Source organism: Psammomys obesus, unplaced genomic scaffold (assembly GCF_907164565.1).
Source record: "Psammomys obesus unplaced genomic scaffold, mPsaObe1.curated_primary_1811, whole genome shotgun sequence".
NCBI lineage: Eukaryota > Metazoa > Chordata > Mammalia > Rodentia > Muridae > Psammomys > Psammomys obesus.
In genome coordinates, this window is record NW_026590319.1 from 210,074 (window position 1) to 233,382 (window position 23,309).

The 23,309-nt window shown below is 39.7% G+C and overlaps 1 long non-coding RNA gene and 4 other non-coding genes across 5 annotated transcripts; all 5 read right to left on the bottom strand.

The window, feature by feature from the left end:
- Window positions 1-1,932: 1,932 nt before the first annotated feature.
- On the bottom strand, window positions 1,933-15,289 carry LOC129676442 (uncharacterized). Its single transcript, XR_008720077.1, has 3 exons — window positions 15,241-15,289; window positions 4,728-4,845; window positions 1,933-2,160 (listed from the first exon to the last, which is right to left on the bottom strand). It is a non-coding gene; the product is annotated as an uncharacterized LOC129676442 (long non-coding RNA).
- Window positions 13,682-13,758, bottom strand: LOC129676448 (small nucleolar RNA SNORD116). The gene has a single exon (XR_008720082.1). It is a non-coding gene; the product is annotated as a small nucleolar RNA SNORD116 (small nucleolar RNA).
- Window positions 15,290-17,801: 2,512 nt separating the features above from the next.
- On the bottom strand, window positions 17,802-17,895 carry LOC129676443 (small nucleolar RNA SNORD116). Its single transcript, XR_008720078.1, has one exon. It is a non-coding gene; the product is annotated as a small nucleolar RNA SNORD116 (small nucleolar RNA).
- Window positions 17,896-20,152: 2,257 nt separating this feature from the next.
- On the bottom strand, window positions 20,153-20,246 carry LOC129676446 (small nucleolar RNA SNORD116). The gene has a single exon (XR_008720081.1). It is a non-coding gene; the product is annotated as a small nucleolar RNA SNORD116 (small nucleolar RNA).
- A 2,369-nt stretch (window positions 20,247-22,615) lies between these two features.
- LOC129676445 (small nucleolar RNA SNORD116) lies at window positions 22,616-22,708 on the bottom strand. The gene has a single exon (XR_008720080.1). It is a non-coding gene; the product is annotated as a small nucleolar RNA SNORD116 (small nucleolar RNA).
- Between the last annotated feature and the right edge of the window lie 601 nt (window positions 22,709-23,309).

Sequence of the window (23,309 nt, forward strand, 5' to 3'; positions counted from 1 at the left end):
GTATTGCATGCTGAACTATGCACATTCATAATCATGTCTCTGCCTCAAACCACAGTAGCCCAGACTCTTATTTATCTTTTCAATCACTACTAAACCCTGTTTAGGTGGTGTTTTCCCTTGCTGCAGTAAGTTTAATAAACTCAACTTTGTATGATCATAGCTCTTTTAGGTGGTCTTTTTGGAAGAATAGACAAGCAGCAATGTGCTATTCAAACCCAAGAAGCATTCTGTTAAATCCCATTTAAATCAAGGGTGGATAATGTTTCCAAAATTATTTAAGTGCTCTGAAAGTACCAGTCTGTGGACTTTTATCAACATAACCAAAATCAGTATCAACTGGGTGGGGTGTGGGAGAAATCAATATTTGCAAAGAATTTTGGGTACATTCTAAAACAATAAGGAGGAGTAATGTGACCACTTAATCCCCTCCCAAAAAAGTATAAAAAGACTTTCAGACACAAAAAATATAATAATTAAAGAAAAGAAAAGAAAAACCAAACATGGTGAAAATATCAACAATAATTAACTGTTTAAAAAAAGAAATATACCTTGTCCTAAATTATGAAGACAATATTATTTAAAACCAGTTTTTCTGAAATTAATTTATTAATGTTGATGAAATTGCAGTCTAAACTGTAATTTCTTCCAACAAGAAGACACATGAGACAGGCGGCATAAGAAGAGACACACATATCCACAGAACAAAAATGAAGCCATTCATGGATGAGAATACAGCACATGTGCAAAATGGCATTACAGATAAATGGGCAATTATTGGCAAATAATTATAAGTAATGACAAATAACTTGGCAACTTTAAAATTTCAAAATAAAATTCTTTTCATGACATAAGTATCTGAATTAAAAAAAAAAAAAAAAACACAAAAGAATTAGGATTAACACAGGCTTTATGAGATCAGGACTTTTTTTTCCAAAAATGACATGAAACTCAGAAGCCATAAAAGCAAACATGATTATACTTGAACACGTAACACTAATACATTTTTATAACAAAACAAAGTTCAAAAGTATGAAAAACATGTAATGTTTGACAATCCAAAATCTTATCTTTCCCCAACTGTAAATGTGATCTTTAAAAGAGACTAAACCTTCCACATACTCCCAAACTTTGACATAAAGAAAAACTTAAAAATACAGATGGCCAATAAACATGAAAATGATCAAACTAAAAGTTAAAAAAAGTAAAATTTAGGACAATTGTTTAGACTAACACACTGGAAAATATCCCAAACTTTTCTAAAATGATGACATATGGGAATTGTGAAGAATTTGGCAGTCTAAGTTATTGCTACTGTGAAAAAAGCTGTTAAAGCACATTTTTAAAAGAATTATAATAATTTTAAAAACCTGAAATGATAATATGCTTAACTTCCATAATTTAAGTTGTAGGTAATTTTACTATGATAGAGGAGACAAATACAGAATTTTTAATATATACGAAAGTTCATTGCACAGAAATTTGGCACTTACATAAATGCCAATGAATGAGCAATGCTTAAGACATTTAATTTAATTTCATCCACAAATCAGGCATGCAGTCATTCAACAAATGACATAGATATGAATGTGGTACTGAAGTAGCAAAAGCACATCAAAATGACTCTTAAACAAAAGCAGCAATTTGCAGAGGAATATGGCTCCACTAATGAAGTCCTCCCAAAAGAGTCTATTCATCTGCTTAAAAGCATTTTCCCTCCCTTAACAGAAGGAAAATATGAGGATTATCTTGAAATAGGGGAGGCACATAATTTATGGATTAATCATATGAGTATGCATTGAGTTTTTAATCATGCATTTTCTTTTTAAGATGCCATATTTAAAAATCATCAATTTATATTTATAGGAGCACTAAATACTTCCACCATTTTGAGCTTCTTGTACAATATTATTTCCTCTACTGAGGCTCCTGGGATTGAGTCAAGTGGCAGCAAGGGAAACAGTCACCATGCCCAAATTAAAGTCTCATTGATGATATCCCAACATGAGCATTTCTCAGTTAAGAATTTCTTATCTGCAGGTAGTGTATTCTGCATACAGGAGAGAGGCATCAGCATGCCTAATGAAGACTATTTTCATGAAGCTTCTGGTAGAAGAGATGGCACCATCTATAATGACTCCAAATCATCATTGTAGGTATCATCTGCCAGGACACAGAGGGGAAAATTGGCAGAATTTAGAAACACATATCCCAAAGAGGCTAAAGGCTGGAAAATACTATACTATACACTTACATGTTCTAGAATAAATCTGCTTAAAGAACACTGAGAATGTCAGTTTGCCAAAAGCTTGGATTCATGCTGTGGCAAAAAAAAAAAAAAAGTCTTTATAACTTTCTAACAAAAAAATGTTTTGCTGTTTCTCCTCTTCCTTTTCCTCCTCCTCTTGCTCCTCTTCCTCCTCCTCTTCTTTTTCCTTCTTCTTCATTTTTTCACCTTTTTTTTTTATCAAGGCTAAAAAAACCATCTGTGAACTTTGTATTTTGTGCTTCTTCTTTTATTCCTTATTTTGTAGCTTAAAACTCACTTGTTTGAACCATTGGTCCTCTATTTATGAAGCAATGTGGGAAGGATTCAAAGCTGTGGTATTGTTGGTGGAGGTGTGTTACCTGACGTGGGCTTTGGGTTTTAAAGACTCATACTATTATCAGTTTCCTTTCACATGTAGAACAAGATGTAAGATCTCAGATGTTCTTGCTGCCATGCCTTACCCTACCATCATTGACTCTATACCTCTGGAAACATAAACCCAATTCAATTTTTTTTCATAAGCTGCCCTAGTTATCACAGCAATAAGAAATTAAGTGATACAGAATTGGATAATAGGAATGGTGTATTGTTGTGAATTACCTTGACTAGCATATTTTGCACTACGATAGAAGGTTTTACAACTTTGGCCTGGAAAAAAATGGTAGATTTCTATATGGTCTTAATGTGATGTTCCAGCAGAACACGGGAAGACAGTAATGCTAAGAACAATGTAAACTATAGAGGCCTATGTCAAGAAGGAAACATATTAGCATCTGTGATTCAGTGATACTTTACTAAGATATACTTTGGAGAAGAATGTAGCTTCCTTCTTCATTTGTCCCAAGAACTGAATTGGAAAGGACTAATTTCCAGGAAGATTTTTTCAAAGACAGCCCAATGTTGATGTTGTCACTTTTTAATTATTAATCACTTTAATTGAAGTCTACAAGGTAACAGCATATGTGGCAAAAAAGAAATAGAAAATATGCAGTTGAAAGAGAAAAGGATCACCAGAAAATGTGGAGCCAAGGCTTGTGCTGAAACAAATAATAAGATCAAGAGTGGACATGACATCAACCAGCTAAGCTTACAACTTGTGAAAGGGAAAGGCCAAGCAATTTTCTGATCCTAAAAAGCAACAACGAATAAAAGTTGGTGTAATTGTAATTCAAGAGGGCCTTGCTCCATCCTAACTGGGCGTCCTAACGTGAAAGTATCATCTATGAGGTTATGGTTTTAGGGTCATGAGGGATACACAAATAATGAGTTTTTAGAATCTTCCTACATGATGAAGAAGAGCCAATTAGGGCAGGCAATATGTGTCAGGAAAGTAACTACACAGAGGGCCTGGGATAAAAAGAGGCCATGAGAAACCATTGCATAATGTTTGTGAAGGTGAAGCTTGGATTTTGATGGATCCCCCAACTTATTGCACATGCCAAAACTGGGATATCTGCCAAGTATAGATAAAGACAAGGAATGAAACCAGCCTGTATGACAGCTATTGAATGAGTACAGCTGAAGTGTTAAAGACATCCAAGACCTCTGACAATAGATACGGAGCCACAAGATTTGGAGTTTTCCCTTCTGAGTTGTGTTTTGGTTTGGCTCAGTACTTCTTCATTTTGCTCTGATTTATCCTCCTTGGAATGGCAATGTATATTCTATAACATTGAATGTTAGAAGTATATAATTTGCTCTTTGATTTCTCAGAGGCTTTTAATTAAAAGTTTGCCTTTAGTCTCAGAAGAGACTTTGGCCTTTAAAATAGCCTTGAGACTGAAATATTGTTGAGGTCTTTGATGTTGAACTGAATGCACTTTGCATCATGATATGACAGTAAACCTTTATAAGGACAAAAGAATGTAATGTGTGTAATGAGAATGGATCCCCAAAGCTCATATGTATGTCAATACTTGTTCCTCAGATGGTGAAACTATTGGGAAAGGACCAGAAGTGACCTTGTTTTGGGATGTGACACTGGCAGCAGCTTTTTAGTTTCCAAAACATTCATGGCATTTCCAGTGTGCCCTCTATTTCTTGCTTGTGGCTTAAGATGGGAGCTCGTATATGCTCCTGCTGCCATGCCTTTACTATGCCATCATAAACTCTAACTATCTGGAACTATCAGCCCAAATAAATGTTTGGATCTATTTTTTAATTAAATTTTTATTTTTTACATTAATTACATTTTATTCATTTTGCATCCCAGCTGTAGCCCGCTCCCTCATTCCCTCCCAATCCCACCCACCCTCCCTCCCTCATATCCTCCCATGCTCCTCTCCAAGTCCACTGATAGGGGAGATCCACCTCCCCTTCCATCTGACCCTAGTTTATCAGGTCTCACCAGGACTGGCTGGAATGCCCTTCTCTCTGTCCTGGCAAGGCTGCTCCTGCCTCAAGGGGGGGGGGGGCTGCAATTATTTGTCACAGTCAATAGTAAAGAGAGTAATATACATACCTTCAGAGTACAGCTCTGAGACAATATGTGCTGAAGAGATCTTGATCTACAAAGTCTTCTTTCATGTATTTTCTGCTTTTAGACATTATCTGAAGAGTTTCCTGTAGCAGTTCATTTTCTGAGAAAAAAAAAAAAGAAACACCATTCTCAATGACACAGAAAAATATAGATGAAACCTATGAAATTCACTTATTGTTTATTTCATTTTAAAGGCACTATTTATGCATACAACCCTGAAGCTATAAATGTCTGTTCTATCACTCTATATTCACAGACTTTCAAGTCTTTTATCTCTTTTTGCTTTCACAAAGTTCAATGGATCGTCTGAGTCTCTCTGAAAATAATATTTCTAAAGCCCTTCAAAAGCATTTATGTTTCACTATTTAGTAGAATAAGTTATTCAAAAGTAATTCAATAACCACATACATTTAACGATTAATAAAAAACTACTTAAAACTTATTCTATAATGAGAAATATATATGGTTTATGCTATAACAAAATAAACTTAAAAAATATGTGACCAAAAGTAAATAAAAGTTCACTCAATGCATCGTACAAATAATTAGCTTATATATAATGCTCTAATAAGGGAATATTAAATTCAGTTAGATTTTCTTGAAGCAGGTGCACCCATTATGACAAAAAAGCTACAATTCTTTGTAGCTAACCACATCCATCTGGAACTTAGACAGGGTTTTATGCTCTCTGGCAACAACCAAATATCATCAAGATTACATACAAAGGCTATCAACTCACATGGATCCTTAGGCTCCTTCCCGAAATAGGTACATCATTGCCCCCACAGCCAACACCCTTAGCAGAAGGAATATCATAGATGAAAGGAAGTTTTCCATTAATTCAGATTTAAGGTCAGGATATTAACTGCCCTTTCTCTCTGGGGTGTATCATCACTCAACAGGAAAATCAAAGAACAATAACACTCATATACTATAGTAAAACAAACATGAAGTATGAGTCTGTTGTGCCTTGTGTGGATTTTAAAGTAAAATGTCTGCTGATTCCTCTGTCACCTATTTGAGAAAAGCACAGGCATTCTCCTGTCCAACAAATAAAGTATGTCATCTAATTATCGTGTTAGTAAGGTAAACATTTTTATATTTGATTAAATGCAAATGTCACAAAATAAAAATGTCACCACTGTATAGAAAATATGCTCTTTTAATGTGTACTAACATGTTAGAAAAGATCCTAAATATTCCACTTGGAAAAATATATTTGAAATTTAACCAATTTTAGTGAGCTCATCCTTACAGGAGAATGTACATGTTTATAGCCAGGAAAACAGACGATCACTACCAATTTCCATCTCCCTGAGATTCTTTTACTTCCCAAGTAGTCTCTAGTAAAGTCAAAAGAACAATGGACCAGGTCTAGATAATATTAGCTTCCATAAACACTGAGAACTGAACAAGGTAGTGCTTTTCAGAGAGAATACACCCACCGTACATACTCAGCTGTTTCTTTGAGAAAGCTAGTTATGAGGCCAAAGCAAGCCACTCTAAAGATGTGCTTTTATAGGTAGTCTGAATTATAGACAGCCTCACTGTGGATATTAAGGCAATAAAAAATAGTATGTGAAGAATAAATGCCTTTTGTTTAGCCGCACATTGGTGATGCAGCCTTTGCAGGCCACAGAGAAAGAGGATTGGGGCAATTTTGATGAGACTTAACAAGCTATGGGCAGATGGCAATAGTGTAGAACTCCCCCTTTCAGTAGATGTGAGAGAGGGGACGAGGGAAAGAGGGAGAGAGGGTGGGACTGTGGGAGTTGAGGGAGGGGGCTTCAGTCACGGAATATAATGAATAAATTGTGAAGAAAAAAATAAAAATTAAAAAAAAGAAATTTGAATTTATTCATGATTCTGTTGATGGGATTATGAAAATGTTAAGTGAAGATTGATCATCTTACCCAGGGTCCTCCTTCTTGCTTAGCTTCTTTAGGTGTACAGATTTTAGTATGTTTATCCTATATTATATGTCTAAAATCCACTCAAAAAATGTGGGTGCAGAGGTCTTTTCTGAAACTGATACTCCAGCCAAGGACCACTTATAGAGATGGCCTGGAACCCCTGCACAGAGGTAGCCTATGGCAGTTCAGTATCCAAGTGGCCTCCATAGTAACAGGGACATGGACTGTCTCTGACATTAACTGATTGGTCTGCTCCTTGATCACCTCTCCCTGAGGGGAGAGCAGCCTGACCAGGCCACAGAAGAAGACAGTGCAGTCAGTCCTGATGAGATCTGATAGATTAGGGTCAGAGGGAAGGGGAGAAGGACCTCCCTTTTCAGTGGACTGGGAGAGGAACTGGGAGAGGGTGGGGAGGTGGAAGGGAGGTATAGGGGGTATACAAAGTGAATAAACTGTAATTAATAAAAATAAAAATAATTAAATAAAAAAGACCTAAACATAAAACTGTATATACTAATTCTAATAGAAGAGAAAGTGGGGAATAGCCTTGAACACATTGATACAGGAACTTTCTGTTCTCTTCCTGAACTAAATACCAACAGCTCAGGCTCTAAGATCAACAATTAATAAATGGGACCTCATGAAACTGAACAGCTTCTGCAATGCAAAGAACACTGTCAATGGCACAGAACAGCAGCCTACACCACGGGAAAAGATTTTCACCAACCCTGCATTTGACATAATGTTAATATTCAAAATACATTAACAAAACTCAAGAAATTAAACAACAAACCATATAACCCTATTTTAAAATGACTGACCTAAACAGAGAATTCACAACAGAAGAATTTCTAATGGCCAAAAAGCACTTAAATAAATGTCCAATGTCTTTAGTAATTAAAGAAAGACAAACCAAAATGACTCTGAGATTCTATCTTATACCTGTCAGAATGGTTAAGGTCAAAAACTTAAGTGACAGCACATGCTGGCTAAGATATGAAGAGAGAGGAACACTATTCCACTGATGGTGTAAAACCACTTTGGAAATGAATCTGGCTATTTCTCATATAATTGGGAATAGTTCTAACTCAAGAACCATCTGTTCTACTCTTGAGCATATACCCAGTAGAAGCTCCAAAATACCAGAGGGATACTTGCTCAACTTTGTTCAAAGCAGCTTTATTCATAATTACGAGAACCTGGAAGCAACTTAGATGTTACTCAACCAAAGAATGGATAAGTAAAATGTGGTACATTTATATAATGGTATACTACTCAGCTATTAAAAACAAGGACATCATGCAATTTGCTGGCAAAATGATGGTACTAGATAATATCATCCTAAGTGAGGCAACCCAGACCCAGAAGACATGGTATGTATTCACATATAAGTGGATATTACCTATAAAGTACAAGATAAACATACTACAATTCACAGACCCTAAGAAGCTAAGTAACATGGATGCCTCAAAGGAAGATGCTGAAATCTCACTTAGGGAAAGTAAAAATAGACCTTTGTAGCAGATGGAACAGAGTGTGAGAGGATGTGGGAGAGATCAGGTGTGGGGAAAGAAGAATGGGCTAGGAAATGTAACTGAAATCTGTGTGTGTGGGGGGGTATGTGTGGAATGGGGTAGGGCACCAAGATTCTATGGTGGTGAGCCTATCTGAAAATCCTAGAAGTGGAAATGAATCTGAATTGACCACCACCTGTAGTCCAGCTACAAAGTTTGTTTTATATCTCATTCACAATATCATCAAATACAACACCTTATGACACTGAGATAGAGGTGTACACATGTCATCTACACTGTCTTGATGTTATTTAAAGCATTGAGTCATTGACAAATTCGCTGACAAAAGTCCACATATTATTGAGAAGAGACTCCTAATAAATGCATAGCTGTAAGGGATGAGTTACAAGACAAAAGCCACACAGTTCAAAAAGAATTTAATTTTAACCTGTAAGATTTTTACCTTCTTTGTAAACTGACCTTCACACATTACAAGGCCCATCTTTTTTCATGTGAACAATTTGGTAGCATGCCTATAAGAATAAATAAAACTATGTGTTTAGATTCAGTAGGAACAAAGGGCTCAAAGTTAGTCAGATGAAGATGATTTTTTCACATAGTAAAGATTTTAAAGAAAGTAGGTATTGAAGTCTTTATCCATTTACCCATACTCTTCCTCATTGGAAATAAGGAATCCCATTGGATTTTGGGAAAACCAAAAAAAGAGCACTTACCACAAGCCTCCTTCTAAGTTCTGTTCTCTATACTGGCAGTAGAGAACAGCAGTACCTATGTATTGCTATGCTGCAGGAAGGGGCACTCACCTCTTCATTAGACTCAGGAATGAAGCTTTCACCACAAAAACATCATTGTATGAGACAATTCAGTACTGTGCACTGAGTACCCACTTTGCAGTAGAGAAAGTCCAAGACACTGGACACAGAAACTCTACATCCTCATTAATAATTGGCCGTATTTCAACAATAATTACTACACATATTTGACCCCATGCTATAAATTTTTACACTACAGTTAAACTGGTATGAGGGCAGGAGCTGCTGAAATTTGTTGATCTGACTCTGTTTCCACCAGTATTTCTCTATACCTCACACCTCCAAGTCCTACTTGAGACAACTGTAAAACTCTTTGGATACTAGACTATGCCATGAAACCTATACAAAAAAGTTCTCTTCAATGCAATGTACTATAGAAAATTTGGTATCTGTATACTTGATGTTCTTCACAACAGGCAAGAATAGGAATATGATGGTCATGACTGGGACATGACATTGCAGAAGAGATTGATATCTAATCATTGAGGCAGCCACTACGAACTTCACTTATATAATTATTTAGTAAAAAAAAAATCTAGACAACAGAGACACTACTGTCTGTCGGTCTCCATCTGTGATAGTATAGTAGTATAGTAATTTAGTTCATTGAGGATAACAATATGCATGCCTCACTCAAATTGTTCAGCATGCACAAACATACAGGGGGAAGGCATCATGGATCAAATGCATACTTCCTATATGATACACAGGAATCTTGCTCCATTGGGGAAGAAAATGATTACCATGATTCACCCACTTACTACCATACTATGAAAGCCATACTACATATGTCTCAGATATTAACAAGTTCATAGGGAATATCAGGATATACAGATTTGTGTCACCTGGTAAATGTAAAGAAAGTATGGCATACATTGAGGAAAGTAGAAAGATGTTTAGGTCACTAGAATAATGACATTAAGTATACTAAACAATTGTCTATCATCTGTATACTATGTGGATTAACCGAGAAATATTTACTTTGCAATATGTCCTCAAGATGCACCTTCAAGGAAAATAAATAATAACACTAAAAGGCACTGACCTACAACCTTCCACTGAAACCATGATCTCAACACATGAAATGATACGTCTGGTAGTTTGAATAAGAATATCCCCTATAGGCTTATATATTTGCATTTTTGGTCCCCAGTTGATGAGCTGTCAAAGAGGAATTAGTTGGAATGCCCTTCTTGGGGGAGTTGTCTAAGTTTGGGTTTTATTGCTGTGAAGAGACAAAATACCATGACAACTCTTATAAAGGAAAATATTTAATTGGGGGTGGTTTACAGTTTCAGAGGGTTAGTTCATTATCTTCTTTGAGAAAATCACGGTAGTGTGCAGGAAGACATAGTGCTGAAGAAGGAATTGAAGAGTTCCACATATTTATCCACAGGCAGCAGAAGACAGTCCTACTCTGAGCATAACATGATCATAGAAGTCAAACCCTGTGCACTTAGTAACACAATTTTTCCAACAAAGTCATACCTATTAATAGTGCCATTCCCTATGAGCCAAGCATTCAAACACGAGTCAATGGTGCCCATAGTCATTCAAAGCACTACATAAAGTATGTCTCTTGAATGGGCTTTGAGGTTTCAAAAGCCCATGCCAGGCCGAGTGTCTCTCTCTACCTGTGGACCCAGATGTAGCTCCTAGATATTGCTCCAGTGCCATGAGTGTCACCATTCTAACCCCATTGTCTTGCCATTATGATAGAGGACTATTCCTCAGAAACTGTAAGCAAGCCATCAATTAAGTATTTTCTTTTGTTTCATTTATTTATTTATTTATCTATTTATTTATTTGTCTATTTATTTATTTATTTATTTTATCAGTTACATTTTATTCACTCTGTATCCCAGCTGTATCACACTCCCTCATTCCCTCCCAAACCCTCCCTCTCTCCCTCATCTCCTCCCTGTCCCTTTCCAATTCCACTGATTGGGGAGAACCTCCTCTCCTTTCATCTGACCCTGTTTTATCAGGTATCTTCGAGACTGGCTGCAAAGTCCTCCTCTGTGGCCTAGCAGAACTGCTCCTCCCTTGGGGGGTGGGGCGGTCAAAGAGCCTGCCATTGAGTTCCTGTCAGAAATAGTCCCTGTTCCCCTTACTATGGGAAACCAATTGGTTACTGAGCTACCACGGGCTTCATCCAAGCAGAGGTTCTAGGTTATATCCATACATGGTCCTTGGTGGAATGTCAGTCTCAGTAAAGAACCCTGTGCCCAAATATATTTGGTCCTTGTGGAGCTCCTATTCTTTCCAAGTCATACTAACTCCCCCTTCTTTCATATAATTCCCTGCCCTCTGCTGAAGGTTTGGTTATGAGTCTTAGTATCTGCTTTGATACATTGCTAGGTAGAGTTCTTCAGAGGCCCTCCGTGGTAGGCTCCTGTCCTGTTACTTGTTTTCTCCTACATCCAATGCACATCCCATTTGTCTTTCTAAGTGAGGATTGATCATCTTACCCCTGTCCTCTCTCTTGTTTATCATCTTTAGGTCTATAGATTTCATTATGTTTATCATAACTTATAGGTCTAAATAAGTGAGTATATACTATGTGTGTCTTTCTCCTTCTGGGATACTTCACTCAGAATGATCTTTTCTAGATCTCACCATTTGCCTGCAAATTTCATGATTTCCTAGTTTTTGATTGATGAGTAGTATTCCATTGTGAAAAAATACCACAATTTCTGTATCCACTCCTTACCCACTACTTTTTAATAATGGAAGATTCTGTAACTTTTTTTTATCACTTTGCTGTATCATTTACAATAAAAGAATATGAAATCATTTACAAAAAAAATTCTTAACAGAAACTAGCCACATTGTTGCTACATATATTTGTAGAAGTCACAGAAATGTTATGGAATTGTCACATCTAAAAAAAAAATTAGAATCTGTAGTAACATTCCTAATATTTGTTGAGTTGTTAACTAAGCTAATATTTTATGGTTCTATGTACTGTTTCTAAGAAGCACAACTCACTATGTCTATCTCCGGACAGTTATAACAATTAATTCCATTGATAAGATTACATAGTAGAAATTAAAGTCTGCCTCGGGTTTGGACAGCTATGTAAAACTTTGAAAATCAAAACAAAATAATAGGACTAGGGACTGAAATGAAAGACATTCTGCAATGCCTTTATAGGAATATTTAAATTTGCCCCACTGGTTACTGAGCTACCACAAGCTTCATCCGAGCAGAGGTTCTAGGTTATATCCATACATGGTCCTTGGTTGAGTGTCAGTCTCAGAAAAAGACCCCTATGCCCAGATATATTTGGTCCTTGTGGAGCTCCAGTAACAGGACAGGGGCCTATCGCAGAGGGCCCATGAAAGACTCTACCTAGCAGTGTATCAAAGCAGATACTAAGACTCATAACCAAACCTTCGGTAGAGTGCAGGGAATTATATGAAAGAAGGGGGAGTTTGTATGACATGGAAAGGACAAGTATTTTCTTTTATAAGCATTGCCTTGGTCATGGTGTCCCTTCATAACAATAGAACAGTGACTAAAACATGACAAAAATACGTAGTTAGCCTATACAATACAGAAGAAAGCATTTCCCTGACACTGTGCTACACCTAATAAATATTATGAGATTCATGATTACAGGGCTTAGAGAACTCCAACTGATCCTGGATTCATTGTATGTGTATCTCTGTGTGTGTAGTTTCTTCATTCCATTGCCTCCCCCTAGCCAGGGTTTCTGGTATTAAACCTCTCTGGACCTAGCAGAATTGACCCACATGGAAGGGACACAGAAGCAATTTTCATCAAACTACATGGGAATAATGAGGACATGATCTACATGTTTAAAAACATAGATCTGCTCACAAATGTAAAAACATGGGAGCCTGCCAACAGAAGTGAATAAATCCACATGAAAAAACAGTTTCACAGGTTCTAAAATATATTGTTGTGGGCATCTAAGATTGTTTATTTTATAAGCTAATGTATGTTGTGTGTTTATGTATTAAAATATGCATGTGTCTACGCAAATGTAGACAAACATATATAACAGAGTACACATACATAGATGTGCATGAGAGAAGAATCCAAGTCTCACTGGAACTCTTAATATGTTTGGACACATAACTGTGACCATGTTTCACAACAAGCCTACAGCTTGGATACATGGTAGATATTAATACATTTGGTAGGGTAGAATTTAAACACAGCAGTCTTCCAAATCTTCAATACTTTCTACATGTCCAAGAGAAGTACTTCTTGAAGCACAGTCTACACATTCTTCCCCCAGCACATCAATAACTCTTCGTTTGTAGCTATACACAAACAAGGCCTAGGAGAGTAAAACTATCAACAAGGCATCCTCACCTTTTCAGCTTGGGCTATGGGTCAGGGCTCTGCAATTAGAGATTTGGCTAGATCTGCATGGTTCTCCAGAAGTGTGGGGCTCTCCAGGCCTATTTGTGCTTCATTCTCCTGGTCATGCTGCATGATTCCCTAATAGCAGTACCAACCATGGCTCGTAAAGGGACTAGAACTAGAACGAGGTCGTGATCAGCTAAAGAAACTGATGTGAGCCCAATTCCTCTGGAAACGTGAGGTTTGAAAATGCTTATGTCCTGTAACATAGGAAAAATTGGAAAAACAAGGGGATGTGGCTTACTCTTACCATACATGTGGGATCCTCCATGCTGTGTGTCAGTTATTATGAGAATAACAGATATTGAGTACTCATTCATTTTCTTCCAAGGAATGTTTATATGTGAGTCACAACTGATCAGAGCACATTGGAAAGTCCATTATGTTGATTCACTTATTGGGCAGTGGACAATCTCAATAGATCTGAGACCTCTATCATGAAGGTGAATGTACTGATGTACCATTGACAAACATCTATCAGTTACACCTTCTAGGGGTTCCTGAATTACTTCATGATTGGGGATTGGAACTACAGATTCTCTCAGAGCCCTACAAAGACTCCAATGTCCTCAACACTATGAGAGCAGTGCCTATTCTCACATTTGCTGGCCTAGCGCTGCTGGACTCAGTCTACACCACCCAAGTTCATGTCACTTGCTTGAATCCCTCAGACCAACATCACATCCAGCCTACTTGAAAGAATAAATCCCAGGCAAATTATGTCTGAGGAGAAGATATGGAGTGAGGGCAGGCTTGAAATTAAAAAAGCAAGTGCCAAGTCAGGCTCACTGTGTAATCTGTAATTTTTACCTCAGCAACTCTAACTTCTAATTTCCTACTCTCTGAGAGTGCCAAAAGAAAAGTGTTTGGCAGGAGTTTCCTCAGCAGGGAGGTGGTATAAGTGGAAGTGATTTGTGTCTTGAAGCTCCCTTTCTAGGCTTAAGGCATCCCTGGGCCTTTCTGCAAGTAATTCTGGTTCAGGTCCTAAGGCACACAATTCTACTTTAAGATGTTCCCAAACATCAAGCCCCTTCAGTCTGACCTATATCAATTTAGCATTGTGGACCAGAGTATTCACCCAATGCCAGTTCTCCCAAGTACAGTGCACAGTAAAAAGATGGTATTTTTCTAACTTGGACCAGGCTAAGACCCTATCTTAGAAGGATTTTTCAGATGTATACGACACTGAAAAAAACAAACATACTGGGTATATTCAGACAGCAAGAGTAGAGTGACTATTCCTTGAAACATGTGGGTTTCTTGTCAAATCAAATGAGACAATGTTTCTATCAATTTATCTGTCAGCAAGTGAAGCAATGTGAAGCATTTTCTTAATTACTGTGGAGGAAATATGCCAAGTAGGATTGGTAATCTTGAGTTATATAAAATATGTGAACCAGCAAACAGAATTATGCATTATTTTTGCTTCAGTTACTGCCTCCAGGTTTCTAGCTTGAGCTACTGCCCTGACTTCTTCAAGTGGTTTATTGCAACATGACAGTTGTAAGATGAAAAACATCCTTTACTTTCCACACTGATTGTGGTCATAGGGTTTTAACAAAGCAGTAGAAATATAATAAAGAATTTCTCAAAAACCAATGGCTATAGCATGTTGAAGGCTATTGTGCTGTGGCTAAAGTTGAAGAACAATCGTAAGTATTCACTGAATAAGAATTGGAGTAATTAGGGAAAGTCTACCCTCTATAAGAAATACACATACAGAAGAGGAATCTGGGAAAAACCCTAATGATGGACATGAAAAAAAGACACTATGTACAAAATGAAAAACATACAAACATTCATAAAAAATGTGTATATCAATAAGTGAGTGTCTGACCTTTGTCATCAGATACAGGCAGGTACGTCACCAGCATCAAGAATTTTCACTGATGGCTAAATAAGGTGCTAACAGACATCAACAAATGATGCTGGCCCATTTTTTTCTGCAAGAGGTCCGTAATGGTCAAGGAAGGAGACACTGTGAAGACAGCACAAAGGACAAGCCATTATTACAGTGAGAGGGATACAAATAGGGGCCTAGTAGATATTATGGATTGGTCAGATCACACCTGCTTTCTCTCTCCACACCTACTACCCCAAACCCTACAGCCTGCCTTGCCAGATAGAGCTGGTATTGTTCCATGGAGTTCACTAGAATATTTGAATATGAATACATATCAAGTGCTTGCCCAACTTACAACTGGCTCCCATGAGGGGTTTCACAAAGGTTGCTGAGACTCATTTACACAACTAAGGTTAAACACTCAAACAAAAAGTTGCTTAAACACCAGCCAGCAGAAAGTTTACAAGAAAATAAGAGCACCTCCAAAAACACCAACACAAAACAATGTTCTCTAAGGGATCAGTTTTCCACTGGCAGTGGCAATATCCCACTGGAGTCTCGGACTCACCTCAGAGCATATTCAGAGAAAACCATGTACCCATGATTATCTCAATCTAGAAGGAGGGGTTGATCCTCATTTTTGCAGCAAACTCGATGGTTCTATAGAAATCACTCACTGAAGAAGCCAGAACCTTTAGACAGAATCTAAAGTTTCTACTTACAACTTCCAAGCAAAAGATCTTAAGACTGTTATAAATTCAAATACCACACCAAATTTCTCTCTCTTTAGCTGTCTGTCGCTACGTCTTACTGTGAATGTGTCTATGTATCTGGACCTGTCTTTCTGTCTCTCTCATTTTCTGTCTCTCTCATTCTCTGTCTCTCTCACTCTCTCACATTCTTACCCTATCAGTCTGTCTGTCTGTCTATCTATCTATCTATCTATCTATCTATCTATCTATCTATCTATCTATCTATCTATCTGTTTGTCTTTTACTAACACTTTCTTTATCAATAGAATCCCCTTGGATAAAGATCATGGAAAGGTGTCTTCAAGCAAAGGGACTGTATGAATCCAAACTTGGACAAGTGATCACACACAGGGGTAAACCATTCACAATGAGATTTATGTAAAGATGCTGCAACACTGGAAGCAAGCAAGTAATATCAATGCAACATAAAAGCAAAAGTCCATTTCCTTTTGCCATTACTCATGGAGCGAGGTCTCAATGACAAACCTTGAGTCTTGAATGACAAACCCTGAACTACAAGGTGTTTCTTACACTACACATAGACAAGGAAGCCAAAACTCCATTTCAGTGCAAAAACAACCTAATTTCAAAGGGAAAAGTAAATTAAAAAAAATGAATGAATAAAATAATTAAAAAAATGTGTGTTTCTCTAACTTTGAGAAGGATTTTAGCCAAAGGAGGTCATCACATCCTGGGTCTTGGAGGACAACCACAGGATATTCGCACCTTCCTAACTCACAATCTATCCTGGAAGAATAGCCAACATTTCATAGAGATATTGCACCAGAAAGAAAATAGGATGTTACCAGCACAAGGGTAGTATCCTACACAGGTTCCAACCAAGTATTTCATGCACAGGATCACAAGGCTCATGATTCTACGATATTATAGATATTACATAAACACAGTGAAAAATGAAACAGTGCATATACTCCTAAAAAATGAGGTAGAGGCATCTTTATTGGCCACAGTATATCCCTTGGCTCCTGCACACCTTCAAGAAGGATACCTGAGAAAACGGCAGACAACCAATGACACAAAGATTTTCTCTATGCTTCGAAGAGAGGTCTGACTCTCAAAAGTCACCAAAATACCATAGGCCTTAAGAAGCAAGGCTCATAGCAAGTGCACACTTCACACCAGTGTCTCTATGAATAGCAGCAAGATGCAGGATTCTGCACAGCTCAAACACAGTAAAATCCTGAACACAACCAGTTCTAAAGGTTCTGCAAAGGGTCACAGGGTGAACTCTATATTCAAATACAGCACAAACTTTCTCTTTCTTTGGCTGGCTACCTCTAACACTTGGCATGCAAGAGGGCATAATATTCTCACAAGGCACAACATCAACACAGGCCAGAAGAAGCTGTGTCACAGGGCTGATAGAAAGTGCAGGCTTGAAAACAAAATATTTCTACATAGGAGCACTGCAGCACAATAGCCATTTTGTTCCTCAAAGAAGGTAAATTGACATACAAGATAACAATTTCAAAGTATGCAAAGCCCAGTTATGCAGCAATACTGATTCCAACTCTGCCTGGGACACTTTAAAGTGACTGCAGGAGAAACAATGGGGATATATGTATAACTCTTGTATTAAGGCAATACATCTACTCAAGACCAAAGAGAATAACAACATGACACAAAGGGCTGTCTGTCACAATATTAGGAAGTTTAAGCAGAGAAGTAAAAGCACAGGCCCACAAAGATGCAGTCTGCTAAAGCTGAGAAGAGAAAAAGGCAGAGCAGTATTTGGACAGCCTGTAAATGAACCCCAGAGAAGGTGGGTGACCCAAAGTTGCCGAAACTCAGTCTCAATGAGAGAGGTGGTATTGGGTGCTCACTCATTTTGTTCAGCTTTTCCAAGGAATGTTTGACTAGGAATCATCATCGATCCAAACACACTGGAGTGCCATTGCATAAAGAGTTTCAGGCTCTTCAGAACAATGCGGGTGTTGGTGAGTGCGAGGAATTCCACGGCCTTCCCCAACCAGAAGCTCAAAGCAAGGGCACCAATCTCTAAACTTGAGGGCACCAGAGGCCTGCTTACTCCTCCTGATGCTGAAGTGACATGACTTGCTTTGCCCCCGCAGCTCCACCAAGAACCGACAATCCTGAGCACCTGGTAGAATTCATGGGCAGCTTACCTTTGTCCTGAGATGCAGGCAACAAGGTCATCAGCACCAAGCATCCTCCCTGGAGGCAACATCAGGTGCCATCAGCCCTCAAGGAATGATGCTGGCAAATTTCTTCTGCAGTAGGATCAAGCTGGCCAAGGAAGGAGACACTGTGAAGATAGCACAAAGGACAACCCATGTTTGTCCCATATGATTTGAGATTCGTTTTAAAATATGGATAAGGCTAGATATCAAGGGCTTGTCCGACTGACACTTGGCTCCCTAAATGACATTTACAAATGTTTCTGAGTCTCTCTGCCTTTAAACAACTAATCTCACCCTCTCCAACACAAGAATTGCTCCAAAACAAGCCTGCAGGAAATTCCCAAGAATATGAGAGCACCTGCAAAAACACCAACACTGGAAACTGCTCCCTAAGGGAGCAGTCTCCCCTGGCAATATCCCACTGGAGACCTAGGACTCACCTCAGGCCAGAGTCATGAGCAAGCCATGTACCCAGACATATCTATGCCTCAAAAGAGGCTCTCCTCCCTATTTTCAACGAGCTTCTTGGTTCTGTACAACACCATCAACAGACAGGCCAGAACTCAAAAGGTACTAAAGACCTGTTCTGCAATAGGTCTCAAGCTGCAAGGTACATTCCAAAAGCACACCAACTTTGTCTCTCTTTCCATGTCTCTCTCTACCAAGGACTGTGACTTTATGTCTGTCTCTGTCTCTCTTTATCTCATTCAAGAATACATTCTATGTCAGTAGAATCCCTGTGCTCAAAGAACCAAGAAAGGTTATTCAAGCCAAGGGACTGTATCAACCCTAACTTTTCATGCTAGTCCCACACAGAGGGAAACCACTAAGGCTGAGATCACCCTAGAGAGCTGCAACCCTTCAGGAAAGGAATTTCCATCAATGCAACCTATAAAAAAAGGCCACTTCCTTTGGTTCCTGATCATGGACAGAAGTCTCAAGCCAGTCTTGATTGACAGCCCATGACCCACAGGCTACTTGTTGGAGTACACATCCACGTGGAAGCCAAACCACCATTTCAGCACAAAGGCACACCTACATCTCAAAAGAGAAAGCAAAATAAAGTAAAACAAGGCCCAATGGGTGAATTTTTTAACTTTGAGAAGACCTGAGCCAACAGAAGCCATCCCATCCTAGATCTCTGAGGACATCCACAGTACGTCCTCATTCATCGGCTTTACTAGAAGAATATCCAATGTTTCCTAGAGGTACCACAACCACAGTGAAAACAGACACAAAGAGTGGTCCCATCCAACACAGTTTCCAAATAACTCATTCATTCACAGGTCCACAAGGCTCATGTCTCTACCTGTCTTCACCAAAGGGATAACAGTCCTGGAGTAAAAAAAGCAGTGTAAACGGGACAAAAAATAAAATAATAAAAATTAAAAAGATACAGAGCTGCCTCTCATGATGGCACTCACTTCCTTGGCTCCTACAGACCTTCAAAGAAGGGCACCTGAGAAAATGGCAGGCAACCAAAAACACACAGTTTTACTCTTTACCCTTAAGTTCCGATCCTACTCTCAAAGGTCACCACAGTCCCACAGAACCTTGGAGGCTGTGTCACAGAACCCATAGCATGTGCAGGCTTGATTCAGGCTGTCTCAGCATGGCAGCACTACAGCACCATTGCCTCTTCCTGACTTCTAGGAAGGTGACACTAAGAACCTCACTCTCAGAGTAGACAGAGCCCAGCTCTGAGGCCACTGCTACAAGCCTCCAGAATCTTCAATGTGCCTGCAGGGCACACAAGGCGGCTATCATTAATCCTCCATGGATCTGGGCAATGCATCTCCTCCACACCAAAGGCAGCTTAAAAGCGTGCCCCCAGAGGCCTGTCTTGCCAATGGACAAACTATTCTAATTGAGTTGCTAAAGCACAGGCCCGTCTAGAGGCAGTGTGGCTACAGCTGGAGGAAGCAAAGAGCAGTGGAGTGGTTTGCCAGCCTGTGTCTGACCCCCAGAGAAGGTGGGTGACCCACAGGTGCCGGACCTCAGTCCCGATGAGAGAGGTGGTATTGAGTTTTCATTCATTTTTTTCAGCTTTTACAAGGAATGTTTGACTAGGAATCATTATCAATCCAAGCACATGGGAGTGCCATTGCATAAAGAGTTTCAGGCTCCTCTGGACAATGCAGGTGTTGGTGGGTGCGAGGAATTCCACGGCATTCCCCAACCAGAAGCTTGGAGGAAGGGCATCAAGCTCTGAACTTGTGGGCACCCAGAGGCCGGCCTACACTTCTTGGTGATGAAATGAAACAACTTGCTTTGCCCTTGCAGCTCCACCAAGAACCGACAATCCTGAGCACCTGACAGAATTCATGGGTGGATTACCTTTGTCCTCAGATTCAGTCAGCAAGGTCACCAGCACCAAGATTCTTTCCTGGAGGGTACATCTGATGCCCTCATCCCTCATGCAATGATGCTGGCCCATTTCTTCTGCAGTAGGCCCAAGCTGACCAAGGAAGGAGACACTGTGAAGACAGCACAAAGGACAAGCCACCATTACAGTGGGACTGATGCAAAAGGGGAGCTGGTGGCTACCTTATATGAAGGGATGGTCAGACCACACCTGCTCTCTCATCACTCCTGCTCTCACAAATGCTACAGCCGGCTTTGCTGTATCAGGGGTGGAGGCCAAGGTTTGTCTCATGGGATTCTGGATACTTGTCAAAATGTGGATAAGGCCAGATATCAACATCTTGTCCAACTGACACTTGGCTACCTCCAGGGCCTCCACAACCATTTCTGAGACTCTCTGCCTTCAAACAACTAATCTTTCCCACTCCAACAATCACCTTGCTCCAATTCCGCCTGCATGAAATTCCCAAGAGCAACTGCAAACACACAAAACCTGGGGAAGAGTCTCCCATGGCAAAATCGCACTGGAGACCTAAGACACAGCTCAGGTCAGAGTCATGAGCAAACCATGCACACAGACATATCTCTGCCTCAAAGGAGGTCGTCCTCCCTATTTTCAACAAGACTCATGGTCCTACACAACACTGTCACGACACAGGCCAGAACTAAACGGGCAATAAAGATTCTGCTATAGCTCTCAGACTACAAAGTACATTGAAAATCACACCAACTTTTCTCTCTTTCCATGTCTACCTTTACCTAGGACTGTGATTTGGTGTCTGTCTCTGTCTCTGTCTCTCTGTCTCTCATTCACGAACACATTCTCTATCAGTAGATGCCTGTATTCAAAGAACCAGGAAAGGTATCTTCAAGCCAAGGCACTCTATCAACCCTAACTTTTCCTGCTGATTCCACACAGTGAGAAACCAATGAGGCTGAGATCACACTAGAGAGTTGCTACCGATCAGGAAAAAAATTTCCACCAAGGTAACCTGCAACATATAATTATAAGGACACTTCCTTTGGTCTCTGTTCATAGACAGGGGTCTCAAGCCAATCTTGGTTGACAGCCATGACCCACAGGCTATGTGAAGTACATATCCACATAAAGCCAATCCAACATTTCCACAAAAAGGCGCACCTACATCTCAAAAGAGAAAGCAAAAAAAGTAAAACATGACCCAATGGGTGAATTTTTTGACTTTGAGAAGACCTGAGCCAACAGAAGCCATCCCATCCTAGATCTCTGAGGACATCCACAGTACGTCCACATTCATCGGCTTTACTAGAAGAATATCCAATGTTTCATGTAGATTTCCCACCACAATGAAAACGGCTACAAACAAGGGTCCCATCCAAAAGAGTTTACAACCAATTAATTCATACACAGGTCCACAAGGCTCATGCCTCTACCTGTCTTCACCAAAGGGATATCAGCCCTGTGGTACAAAAAGCAGTGTGAATGGGACAAAAAATAAAATTAAAAATTACAAAGATATAGAGCTGCCTCTCATCATCTCACTCACTTCCTTGGCACCTACAGAAATACAAAGAAGGGCACATGAGAAAATGGCAGGTAACCAAAAAAACACAGTTTTACTCCTTGCCCTCAACATGGGGTCCTACTCTCAAATGTCACCACATGCCCTCAGAACCTAGGAGGCTGAGTCACAGAACCCATACAATGTGCAGGCTTGACTTCGGACTGTCTCAGCATGGCAGCAATGCAACACCACTGCCACTACCTGGCCTCAAGGAAGGTGACACTCAGGACCTCAGTCACAATAGACAGAGCACAGCACTGTGCCCACTGCTACAAGCCTAAAGAGGCTGAAATGTGCCTGCAGGGCACACCAGACCGAAACTGCTAATCCCCGATTAATATGGGCAATGCATCTCCTCAACACCAAACACAGCTTCCCAGCATATCCCAGAGGCCTGTCTTGCTAAAGGATAAACTCTTCTAGCTGAGCTGAGAAAGCAAAGGCCCATGTAGACGCAGTGTGGCTACAGCTGAAGGAAGGGAAGAGCAGAGGATGGATTCCCATTCTATGTCTGACACCCAGAGAAGGTGGGTGAACCCAAGGTCCCAGACCTCATTCGTAATGAGACAGGTGGTAATGAGTTTTCATTCATTTTATTCAGCTTTCCAAGGAATGTTTGATTAGGAATCATCATTGATCCAAGCACACTGGACTGCCATTGCATAAAGAGTTTCAGAATCCTCAGGACAGCGCTGGTGATGGTGAGTGCAAGGAATTCCACAACCTTCCCCAAAAAGAAGCTTGGAGCAAGGGAACCAAGCTCTGCAAATAGGGGCAACCAGACACAGGCTGGTACATCCTGGAACTGAAGTGACAAAACCTACTCTGACCTCACGCCTTCACAAGAAACAACAATACTTCGCACCAGGCAGAATTCATGGATGGCTTACCTTTGTGCTAGATGCAAGCAGCTATCTTTTCAGCACTAAGCATCCTCCCTGGAGGCTAAATACGGTGCCATCAGCCCTCAAGGAATGATGCTGGCCCATTTCTTCTAGAGTAGGCCCAAGCTGGCCTAGGAGGTAGATACTGAGAAGACAGAACAAAGGACAAGCCGCCATTACAGTGGGACCTATGCAAAAGGGGATCTGGAGCCTAACATATATGAAGGGATGGTCAGACCACACATGCCCTCTCGCCACTCATGCTATCCCTACCCTCCAATCTAGCCTGCCACATCAGAAGGAGGGTGCGGTGTTGGTCCCTGGGCTTCCAGGCAAAATTTCCATAAGGCTAGATAT